Below are 12,631 nucleotides of genomic sequence, written 5' to 3' on the forward strand. Positions count from 1 at the left end.
TGTCATCAGGTGGACCAGCACATGCAAAGGATGACATGGGTGACCAGAAACTAAAAGTAATAACATTATTTCTAACCAATCTGTCAAACCAAGCACTGGGAGAGAGCTGTGGCAACTGACACGGCATTTTGTATCTATCATCTTTTATTGGGTTGGAGGTTGTCACAATTTTCTGTGGGCTGTGGTTGGGAGAGAGACAGAGAGCAAGCCAGATATATCTCTGAATCTTGATCATGTTCTTCCTTTCCCGCCTCTTCTGGTCTCTGCTCCATTTAGTCCCCGTACTATGCTCCCCACTTCGATCTTCCCCTCAGCCTCCTGCACTGTCTGTACTCTGTCTATCCCGGGCTCTTCTCTGCCCCCCCACCCTCCGCTGTGTTTCAGGCTCAGCTTTTGGCCAATGTTTCTGGTAATTGGCAATGAGGAGGGCCCAGTGCTCAGCATGCGCAGGCAAGATTTGAGGTCTGGGGAAGCTCAGTCATTGAGTATGTTTAAAGTAGAGATTGGCATTTAGAAACCTGTCAACGACGTAAAGGAATATGGGGATACTGTGGGGGAAAAAGGCATTGAAGTCAATGATCAGTCAGGATCTTATTGAATGGCTGAGCAGGCTCGATGGGCTGAATGGCCGCCTCCTCCTCCCATGTTCCTGTGTTCATGTATACATGACAACAAAAACCTTGCAAACCGGAGGTTCTCACACCATGTCAGTATTTACTCCCAGCTTTCCCATTAACATACAGTACTGGGTTTGATGTGTGAATGATCTGTCTTTCTTGATGTATTCATTGGTCCTATTCCCTCTACTCTGTTCCTCCCTACCCCTAATTTTTTCCAGGGGAGTGGGCTCTGCACTGCTCTTCACTTCTGCTCTGCTTCCAGCTTGAAATAAGACCATGCTCAACAAAACAGCTGTGATCAAAAACTCAGGCTAACCCTGAATAATGAGAGATAAGTTGATGAGATTTTATTTTAAATTATGAAAGCTGTTCCTTGATCTTGAAATAGGAGAAGTAAACTGTCTGAAGTTAATCTGAGTTTACTATAGTGTAATACTGCTGCACTTAGCTTTTCTAGACTAAAGGCAATTCTGTTTATACTCAAAGTACTCTGTAGTTGAATCTCCATGTCAGTTGCTAGTTTGTCACTGGGTAATGCTCTTGGCTTGGTTGAGAAGAAATTCTTTATTCTGCATTTAGTAAAGGGGTGTATTGGTATGTTGTGCTAAACTTCATAATTTCAACTCCAGTTAATCTATTGTCTTTTATGTGGTAAATTATGGTTTGGAGACTAAGTGAAACTTATTTCTTTACTTTTCTCTCTCCAGGGTAAAACAGATGACACAGATCTGGACTAATCCATTGGGACCTAACTGTAATTTCATTGAAGTTAAGACTGTAAAAGAAACTAGCCTTAACAGCCAGCAGCAGCTGTCACCTGCTGATATTCATAAAGGTTGATGGCGTATTTGTGCTTCGCTTCGGTTCGGGATAGACTTGCACAGTAAGAACATTTTCCAGCAATATTTACTATCTACTGTTGTCTATGTAGTTAGTTTTCTGAATCAATCCTGCAGTGGAATTATACCAAGTAGGACTGAGGAAGTATTTTGACCTTGTTTTTTTAAAACTTTTTGTTCAGTAAAAGGTATTGGTGTTGAAGGATTATCTGGATCCTACAGTATTTGTTCTGGGCTACCAGATAAAAATGATCAAATATAATCCCACTCGCTTGCTTGTTCTCCATACCCTTTAATATTCTTCTTTTTCAAGTAACTGCTTAATCCTTTTTAAAATAATTTGTGGACTCTGCTTCAATAATGGTTATGGCAGGGAGCTCCCCATTTTAACCAATCAACATGTAAAGAATTTTTTCCACTTTCATCTTTCAGTTCTTGTGACTATTTTAAATTTGTGCACTCTTGTTAACGGTCTTGTAAATCTCTGGAAACAAATCTTATCACTGTTTATGTTAGCGTAACGTTCATTTTGAAAATCTGTTGTTAGGTCACCAGGTTTTCACCCATAAGCTTTACACCTTCACTCAGATCCTCTTCCATAACTGACAGCCCATAAATTGGGTATTTAGTCTTCTGCAGTAAGTTGCTATTTTACCCTTATATTGGTATTCTTGAGAGGTGTCCTAATGAGTGCAAGATGAAAGTTTTGACATGTCTCTTTCTTCAGCAACACTGTTTTGGATTATATTTAATTGTAATTAAGCCCAGCAAATGTGAAGGAATGGCGACGTACTTCCAAGTTGGTATTGTACTTCGAGGGGAATTTAGAAGTGTTACTTTTCCTTTGTGCCTGCTGCCCTTGCCCTTCTAGGTTGGGGAGATCATAGGTTTGGAAGGTGCTGTTGAAGAAACCTTGGTGAGTTGATGCAAGTGTCATGTAACCATGGTGCACCAGTGGTGGAGCGACTGAGTGTTTAAAGCTGTGGATGAGCTGCCTATCAAGCAGGCTGCTTTATCCAGGATGACGTCACTTGAGAACGTCAGTTCCAACACTTCTTCAATTCAATTTGCAACTCGCACCAGGGAGATGAAAGAAAAAGAATGTGCAAGTTTTATATTAGAGTTAAAAAGAGAAAACACAATACCAAGTCAAAAAAATTGATGTTAATCTATTAGGAAAGTTCTTCTTGCAATTTGAGAGAATTAACATCCTATATTTTAATAACCAGAGAAACATGTCCTAAGGTGCTTAATAGAGGCAAAATTTTAAAAAAGCAAATGCTTTAAAAATTAAAACTTGCAGTTGTTGAATTTATGTTCTAAACAGATTATGTTTGAAAAAACAGGCTGCGAGGTAACTGAGCAAACTTGCAACTGATTAGGGAAGAATTTCTGATTTCTAGAAGCCAACTGTAGCCACTCAACACAGGATTGAAAGGTTTGCTGTTCACTGTTGAATTTTTTGTGCCCCCAAGGGCTAGTGCTGGAACTACTTAATTAGGATGACTGAAGAATTCCTGGCAGACAACAAAGAAAAATGGCAATGTTTATTAATTCTTGGGGCCTTTAATAGAGGAATGTCAGCTGCAGGGAATGTACAGTCAATAACAGTATGGAAATTCAAGTCGTGTTATATACAGTAGAATGAATAGGCCTCAAAAGAAAATAACCCTACAATGGTAGTTGATTTCTACTACCTAAGGAAACGCTGCCATTCATAATTCCACCAGAAAGAATCTAGTCATGCCAGATAACACTATAGATAGACTCCCAAATAAATTTTTTAAAAGTATCTGATAAGAATATACTTTTACTGGAAGTTATAGATCTGTAATTTCATGAAGAAATTATCCAAAATTGGACAAAAATGTGAAACTAATTTCAATGTAAATAAAATATGCTCAAATATACAAAACTCAGTGGTTATAGGTTTTCTCAACTATCAGACAAAGCCTCATATAGAATAAAAGAACATAACCTAGATTTATTTCACAAGCAGAAAGACCAAATTACAGATACCACGTGCATTATGAAGCACTGGATTTCACTGAACTCTAGTTCTATTTACTTCCAGATCACAACTGGTGCATTCTAATAGTTCAATTTAAATAGATTTTTTTCCAAAATTGCATGCTAAAAGTAGCAGTCACAACAGAACAAAAGTGTGAAATTCATAGCTGGTAAACGCTAGAATTCTGGTTTTGAACACACTATTTTTAAAAATGAAGCATGCGTGTCAAGAAAGCCTGTAAAACAAAAAGCCTGCTTTAACGTCTTGTTAATCGTCAATGGGTACACATAATCCAAGTGCAGGATGAAAAACATTGAACAAGTGAAGAGAGCAGTCAGTTGAGTGGATATTTCTGCCACACTGTGTTAACGTTATTACAATTACGTAGTTCTTCCTGGAGACTTTTACTTGCCTGGTTGATGGCCTGTAACTACAAAGTTGAAAAAATAGATCTTTTTCATTGAGAGCTTCCATCTACCTGAGAAGGCTTCAGGCCAATCCACATGCAAAAAAATGCTCTGAAAATGAATCCTTTAAAAAATTCACAAGAACAGACTTATCTGGTCATTATCACATTGCTGTTTGTGGGAGCTCACACAATGGTTACTACATTACAAGAACTTCGGAATGTTCTGAGGTTGTGAAAGGCTTTATATAAATGCAACTTTTTTCACTCACACAAGTACCAGGCAATGACCATCTCCAATTAGAGTGAATCTAACCGCCTTTTCTGGACACTACCAAGCTGAATTACCTCACCATCACTTTGCAAAACTGGTAGTTTTGACAAGGTAGCATGATTATTCCACATATCTGTTAAACGGTTGCTACAATATCGTGCAAACAACAAAGCAAAAATAAACTATATTTTCTCCTACTGCATTTGCAAAACGTAACGGCAGAAACTGGGGGTCACCACTAACCAGAAACTCAACTGATCCAGCCTCATAAATACCATGGCTACGAGAACAGGTTAGAGGTTCTATATTCTGTGGGGAGTACCTTAGCTTCCAACTCACCAAAGCCTCTCCGTCACCCACAAGGCACAGCCAGGAATATGATGGAATTTTCTCTATTTACCTGAAACAAAAACAAAAATAGCTGGAAAAACTCAGCAGGTCTGACAGCATCTGCGGAGATGGATACAGTTAATGTTTCAAGTCCGTATGACTCTTCATCAGAACTGAGGGAATATGGAAATGAGCTGAAATATAAGCTGGTTGAGGGGGGTGGGACAGGTAGAGTTGGATAGAGAGCCAGTGCTAGGTGGAGGCAAAGAAGAGATTGCCAAAGATGTCATAGACAAAAGGACAAAGGGGTGTTGACGGTGGTGTTATTCACTAAGAAATGTGCTAATGATGACATTAAAGGTAGAAAGCAGGACGAGCAAGTGACAGCCCTAGTGGGGTAGGGCTATCTGTCACTTGCTCGTCCTGTTTTCTACCCTTAATGTCACCATTAGCACATTTCTTAGCTAATAGCACCACCGTCAACACCCCTTTGTCCTTTTGTCTATAACATCCTTGGCAATCTCTTCTTTGCCTCCACCTATCACTGGCTCTCTATCCAGCTCTACCTGTCCCACCCCCTTCAACCAGCTTATATTTCAGCTCATTTCTATATTTTCTCAGTTCTGATGAAGAGTCATACGGACTCGAAACGTTAACTGTATCCCTCTCCGCAGATGCTGTCAGACCTGCTGAGTTTTTCCAGCTATTTTTGTTTTTGTTTCAGATTTCCAGCATCTGCAGTATTTTGCTTTTATCTCTATTTACCTGGCTGGGTGCAGCTGCAACAACAGTTAAGCAGCCTGATGTCATCCAACTCGAGTAGATTATAAGACCTTTGTCTTGTATAGTGACAGCCAAAGCAAGATCCTCAGTTTCTGCAGTTATGTTTTGCAATTGCAATAGAAGAAAAATATAGGTTTTTTTTTGCTTTGGTGTTTGTACAGTGTCTAATATTGTATTGACTGTTTACCAGATATGGTAGAATAATCTTTCTACCTTGTCAAAACTACCAGTTTTGCAAAGTGGGGATGGTGGGTGCTGGTTATTCTTCCCAATTAATGTTTGCTGCAGTGCTGGAAGTAATGTGCTCATTAAATGATGGATTACAATCATGCCCTAAAGCAGGGATGTCAAACCTTGTCTGGTCAGAATGATCAGATATCCCAACATTTGGCATGGGCCAAATTCAGCAAAAATTATCAAAATAGAAACTGATAAAGACGAACCATTTTAGGTACCAGAAGATAATCCTTCAGTTCATTTATCTTCAAATATTCCACCCTTTTTATATTTTAATAACACAACCTTTTTGAACAGTTTTACATATTTTTTCCCCAAAGTTGTTCCCCTTCCTTTCTCTGTTGGGCTGCACCTCCATTTTAATTTCATCACTCTTCTATATGGCAACGATTTGTATCTCTTACAGTTATTTCTCATGAGCCTATTGTTGCCTTCTGTATTTGATATTAAATTAGCTAACTACTTTAATCATGAAGTTGCTGGTGGAATGTAATAACTACCTTGTTTATTATGTGATTGTTATTTTTATAAGTATAAAAAGTCAACTGCATGGTTTTTTTGGCCTAAAAAAAAGGTAGTTTTGCATATTCCTTGTGTAAAAGTTGACCTTACTCAGGGATCAAAGCAAAAATTTCCAGAACCAAAGCATGATTTCCACAATCACATCAAAAGCCTCAATTCATTATTCATTAAGAAACACTTACCATATTTCCCGCAGTTCCTACTTGTCAATTAAAGCAGGGAGAATGTAGATCGAGTTGATTTTTTGGGGGGAGAAACCGATGGCAATTACATTGTTGAACAGGTGATGGGTACTTTTTTACGTATAAATGGAGATAGCTAGGACACTGCTGTGGGGAGAGGTGTTGACTCTCTTCTAAGTCAATAATTCTCTCTGTAAGAAAAGATTGTCTGTTTCAGTTTTGACTTTACCAACTGGCTTGGATCCATGTAACATAGTAACAGAAGTTGGTTGCCTAAAGATGAAGATCGGAAACAAGGAATGATTTTTTTTATACAGAAGAGAGTAATTGGAGTTACAGACAGAACATTGTTATTGGAATTACTTTTGAAAAGAATGGCTGAAACCAAGCTTACAGTATCAAGGTATGATTTTCCAACTTTTTGTTCTGTGAAGCTGAACCTTATGACCAATGGAAGAATGAACTGGATATGTGGACATGAGTTACACCCGTACCAAAGGAAAAGCAAAATTTGGCCTTGGCACTTTCGCTTCCCACCAGAAGCAGGATCAGGTGCAAAGTATTTTCAGAGCTAGAGGTTCATCACTTGGACACTGAGGAAGGTTTGGCTAATGTCTTAAAATTTATGGACAAAATTTATCAGAAAGATGATCTGTTAAATGCTAATGAGGCATGGTCAGACTCTGATAAATTTAGAATGGATGATTATTCAACAGAAGAATATATCTTGGAATTTAACAGGTTGTATAGCAGGTTGCAGAAGTTCTATTTGGAGATTCTTAATTCAGTGCTTGCTTTCAAATTGTTGTATTGTGCTAAAGTATTGAACATGGATAGGCTCCTGGCCTTGACTGAGATTCTCTGTAAGAAAAATGCTTTTGGAATCGATGCCTGAAGCCTTAAAAAAAATAATAATTCTGGGAAACATTCATTTTCCAGCCATTTTTATGGCACCAGTGGGACATTCAGCAGTAACACAAAAGATGGAGTATTCAATGCTGGCAGCATTTTGAGACCGTTTGGATATGGGGCACAAACATCAACATGAAAGAAGAAACATGAACTAAAGAAATTAGGATAGAGGCCCTTTTGATAGCTCTCACATTCGACAGGAATTGGGTAACTATGGAGAATGAACCCCAGGAATGACCAAGGAATGGTAAACAGGTGTTTCAGATGTGACTGGAAATATCATTATGCGATGAATTGCCCGAAACAGAATGACAAGGATTTTGAAATGAAACATGACAAGAAAGGATCCGAAAGGGAAGATGATGATACTAATCAGTCAGAAGGAATTGTACTGGTCACCAGAACCTTCAGCCCAGTAATGGGTGTTCTAGTTGCGGATTCATTCAGTTGTGCTGTGTTAGACAATGGGTGCACTCCACAGCATGTGGAGTGGATTCTCTAAACAGTAAAGACCAATCTGAAGTTAAGAAGTATAAAAGTTCTCCTTGCTTCAGGTTCTGGGCGATAATATATTATCACTAAAGAGAGCGGAAATCTCATTTAAAATAGCTGGGTAAACTATTTTATCAGCATAGATGTAGTATCCAGTGAATTATTCTTACTGTTGAGTAAGCCGCCTATGAAAAAGGCTCAAATGAAACTAGATACGGAACATGGTAAGGCAATTATTTTTGGGAAATCAATAGGTTTAGAGTTTACACAATTGGGACATTATTGTAGCCCCTTAACAAGAACTAATATTTCTAATCATGTTAAAGAAGTGTTGATGACATCAGTGGGTAAGAGTTTAAAGGAAAAAGGCAAATTGTTTTAGAACTACATCAGTTTGCCCATCCATCTTGTCATAGGTTAAAAATTCTACTGAAGGATGCAGTGGTAATGGATGATGAATATAGTATACTTAGAAGAGATCAGTGAGAAATGCGATAGATGTTTTAAAAAAAAATATAGGTGGACACCATCTCGGCCTATAGTGAGTCTTCCATTAGCAAGAGACTTTAATGAAATTGTAACAATGGATGGGGTAAGGACAAAAACATTATTATTTTAGACATCATAGACTTGGCAACTAGATTTAGCCTGCCAACAGTAATATATAGTTAAGACAAAATGGTAATTGTGGACAAATAATGGGAAAAATGGATAGGAACTGGACTGGGAGCACTGGCTAAATTTCTAACCGACAATGGAAGGGAATTTGCCAATGATGAATTTAAAATATGAACGCCGTAGTAATGAACACAGCAGTAAAAAGTCCCTTTAGTAATGGGATTTGTGAAAGAAATCACGCAGTAATTGATGAGATGCTTCACAAAATTTTAGCTGACCAACCGAGCTGTAAACTGACATCTGCTCTGGCATGGGCATCCATGTGAAGAATTCACTTCAGATGGTTGGGGATTACAGTCCCTAACAAATAGTTTATGGGAGAAATCCAAAAATACCTTTTGATGTTGTGGGATTATACCTTGGCCTTGGAAGGGACTATGATTAGTTCATTTTTTTTTCTGAGCATTTGAATGCCCTGCATGAAGGGAGAAAGGCATTTATCAAGGCTGATGTTTCAGAGTAAATTTGGTGAGCTTTATGGCACCGCATAAGGCCATCAAATAAATTTTAATCCAGGGGACATGGTATATTATACAGGAGAAGGGCAGAAAGAATGGAAAGGCCTGGGTAAAGCTGTAGGCAGTGATGGAAAAACAGTAATTTTGCAACATGGCAATCAAACTGTTAGGGTACATTCCTCGAGGCCAATTGGCACTGATTATACATTCACAGAATCTGAACAGGGAATAGAAAGTGAAGAGGCACCATGTATATGCATATGTTGGACAATTACAAGGAGCAGATTACAGCAGATAAAGCAATGCCTGAATCTGAACAAAGTGATACTGAAGCACAGGATAAGGCCATTATCCCAAAGGCCGACTACCCAAAATTGGCATTGGAGTAACATATGCCGGTAGGGTCAGTGTATAGAGGGATGCCGCCATTACAGGGAGAGCAGGAAAAACCACCGGCAAATATAAACATTGGCTGAATGTGCAAGATGAGGGACAGGAGGTAAGACCCATGGATTGATAAAATGAGGTAATGATGTGGAAGGCCAGAAAACAGTGTGGGTTCTGAAAGGGGACCTGGAAGTGATTACGGCCTTGGGATAAGATTATGGACTTGCGAAAGGGACTCTGATCGAAGGAGGGAGAGATCATGTAGCAGTAGTGCAGAAAGAGATAGGAGGGCAAGTAGAGGTCATAGTTTGATGAGAACAAGAACCATAGAACAGGCTAGGAATGCCACTAGAAGTAGAAGCCTTTACCATTGAAAGGTTTTAGTGCTGCAAACAAATTAAAAGTTAATAAAGGATGTCAAACAATAAGATTTGAAAAGAATTTGGTGTATATGCTGAAATACCAGATGGGGATAGCCAGCCTTATCACACAGGTGGATATGCACAGAAAAGGTACTCCCTGATGGCAGGTATAAGGCTAAAGCTAGACTTGTAGCTCAGGGTTTCGAAGAAAGACTTGGTGGTCAAGGTGTCATAGTGGACTCCCCTACATCAGGACAAGTGAGCTTGGTGATTTTCTTTGCTTTTGTAGCAACTTTTTCCTGGGAATGCAAATCAATTGATATAAAAGCTGCATTTTTGCAGGGTGAGAAATTTCGAAGGGAAGTGTTCTTGAAGCCACCTGAAGAAACTGGCGATTATAGAAGGGAGCTGTGGAAATTAAACTCTTGTATTTATGGGTTGAATGATGTGTGAAGGCATTGATATTTCTCAGTTAGGTCCGTCCTGCTGAAAATGGGTTGTATTCAGTTAAAGGCAGCCCCGGCAATGTTCTATTGGTATCACATGGAGAAACCAGCGGGCATCTTTATGATGCATGTTGATGATTTTCTGTGGGGAGGTTCTGCAGAATTTGAGTAATGGGTGATAACTAAAATCAAGAAGGAGTTTAAGGTTGGAAGTCAGGCTTCGGGGGCCTTTAAATAATGGGGTTAGACATTAAACAGAATAAGTCGTGACTGAACTTGAATCAACAATCTTTCTTGGAAAGTGTCAGTTGCATCCCAATAAATCAGGCCAGGTTCTCACAAAAAGAGGATCTTGCGCCCAAGGAAGAAACAGACCAATTAAGAAGTTTGTTTCGACCATTGAACTGGTTGTGCACTCAGACTAAACCTGATGCCAGTTATGACGTATTGGAACTGAGTACAATGATGAAACATGCTAGAGTTGACAAAGTTCTGAGAGTAAATAAAACGTTAAAGAAATTAAATTCAGAGAAATGTGCACTCAAGTTTCCCTTGGGTCTTGGGTGGTCCAGAAGATATGAGGTTAGTTATTTTTAGTGATGCTTCACATGCCAATCTTCCAGATGGATGTTCTAGCACAGCAGGGGAAAAAACATTGTCCATTGGCCTGGGAAGTGAAGAAAATAAAAAGGGTAGTTAAAGGCATCTTAACTGTTGAAATGCCTGCCGTTACGAGAAGGAATAAATATGAGGGTGTACTTATACACTATACTGAAGTAAATAGTATGCAAGGGGCAGGCAATCTGAGAAAAGTTTGTCCTTAGAATGCTATATGGATAATTGCTCTCTTTGGGACAATGTTCATTTGACCAAGGGAGTCACTGAAAAAAAGATTGAGGATTGATCTTTCTAGCATAAAGGAAAAGTTGGAAAGATGAGAGATATCCAAACTAAAATGGTTGGATGCAAGTCACCAATTGTCAGATTGTTTTACGAAGAGAGGTGCTTGCTCCTTGAAATTATTAAATGTACTGGAAGGGAGACTCCTTGTGTTATAATCAGGATAAGGAAAAGCAATATTTTCTTTGATTGCGTTCTAATTATTTATGTATGGTAAAGTAGGAAAAAAGGTTTAAAGAAGGGGGAATATGGGATCTATTAATGGTTGATTGTACCTTAATGTGAAATGTAGGAGGAGAAAAAATGCATGTACAACTTTGTTTCTTTTTGATTAGTTTGAAATATTGTGTTTCTGTAAAAATACCTTAATTTAGAAGGGAGTCTTTCAATAATAATGACAATTATATTGTTAAGGTTTAATGGCAATTACATTAACGTTTAATGGCAGTTACATTGTTAAGAACAAAGAAAAGTACAGCACAGGAACAGGCCCTTCGGCCCTCCAAGCCTGTCAAACTAAAACATTTTGCACTTCCGGGGTGTGTAACCCTCTATTCCCATCCTACTCATGTATTTGTCAAGCTGCCTCTTAAACACCACTATCGTACCTGCTTCCACCACCTCCTCTGGCAGCGAATTCCAGACACTCACTACCCTCTGTGTAAAAAAACTCGTCCCGCACATCATCTCTAAAGTTTTCTCCTCTCACCTTAAATCTATGTCCCCTAGTAATTGACTCTTCCGCCCTGGGAAAAAGCTTCTGACTATCTACTCTGTCCATGCCACTCATAATTTTGTAAACTTCTGTCAAGTCGCCCCTCAATCTCTGTTGCTCTAGTGAGAACAATCCGAGTTTCTCCAACCTCTCCTCATAGCTAATAACCTCCAGACCAGGCAGAATCTTGGTAAACCTCCTCTGCACCCTCTCCAATGCCTCCTTATCCTTCTGGCAACCAGAATTGCATGCAATATTCCAAGTGTGGCCTAACCAAGGTTCTATACAGCTGCAGCATGACTTCCCAGCTTTTATACTCAATACCCCTGCCGATGAAGGCAAGCATGCCATATGCCTTCCTGTCTACCTTATCCACCTGCGTTGCCACTTTCAGTGACCTGTGGACCTGTGTGCACCCAGATCCTGCCTGTTGATGCACTTAAGGGTTCTGCCATTTACTGTATAATTCTTACCTGTATTAGACCTTCCAAAATGCATTACCTTGCATTTGTCCAGATTAAACTCCATCTGCCATTTCTCCGCCCAAGTCTCCAACCGATCTATATCTCGTTGTATCCTTTGACAATCCTCTTCACTATCTGCAACTCCTCCAACCTTAGTGTCGTCTACAATCTTACTAATTAGCCCAGTTACATTTTCCTCCAAATCATTTACGTATACCACAAACAGCAAAGGTCCCAGCACTGATCACTGTGGAACACCACTAGTCACAGCTCTCCATTCAGAAAAGCACCCTTCCACTGCTACCCTCTGTCTTCTATGACCAAGCTAATTCTGTATCCATCTTGCCAGCTCACCTCTGATTCCGTGTGACTTTACCTTCTGTACCAGTCTGCCATGAGGGACCTTGCCAAAGGCCTTACTAAAATCCACGTAGATAAGATCCACTGCCCTTCCATCGTCGATCACCTTTGTCACTTCCTCGAAAAACTCGATCAAGTTAGTGAGACACGACCTCCCCTTCACAAAACCATGCTGCCTCTCACTAATACACCCATTTGCTTCCAAATGGTAGTAAATCCTGTCACGAAGAATCTTCTCCAATAATTTCCCTAC

The 12,631-nt window shown here is 39.4% G+C and overlaps 1 protein-coding gene across 2 annotated transcripts in view; it reads left to right on the top strand.

Annotated features, from left to right (window-relative positions):
- Nucleotides 1–12,631, top strand: part of LOC144668069 (protein TANC2-like) — a 923,845-nt gene that overhangs the window by 111,615 nt on the left and 799,599 nt on the right. For both annotated transcript variants that reach the window (XM_078529835.1, XM_078529836.1), the window contains exon 2: nt 1,328–1,503. The gene's annotated coding sequence lies outside the window, so the exon portion shown is untranslated. The remainder of the gene's footprint in view (nt 1–1,327; nt 1,504–12,631) is intronic.

The sequence above is a fragment of the Cetorhinus maximus genome, chromosome 25, assembly GCF_964194155.1.
Source record: "Cetorhinus maximus chromosome 25, sCetMax3.hap1.1, whole genome shotgun sequence".
Lineage (NCBI taxonomy): Eukaryota > Metazoa > Chordata > Chondrichthyes > Lamniformes > Cetorhinidae > Cetorhinus > Cetorhinus maximus.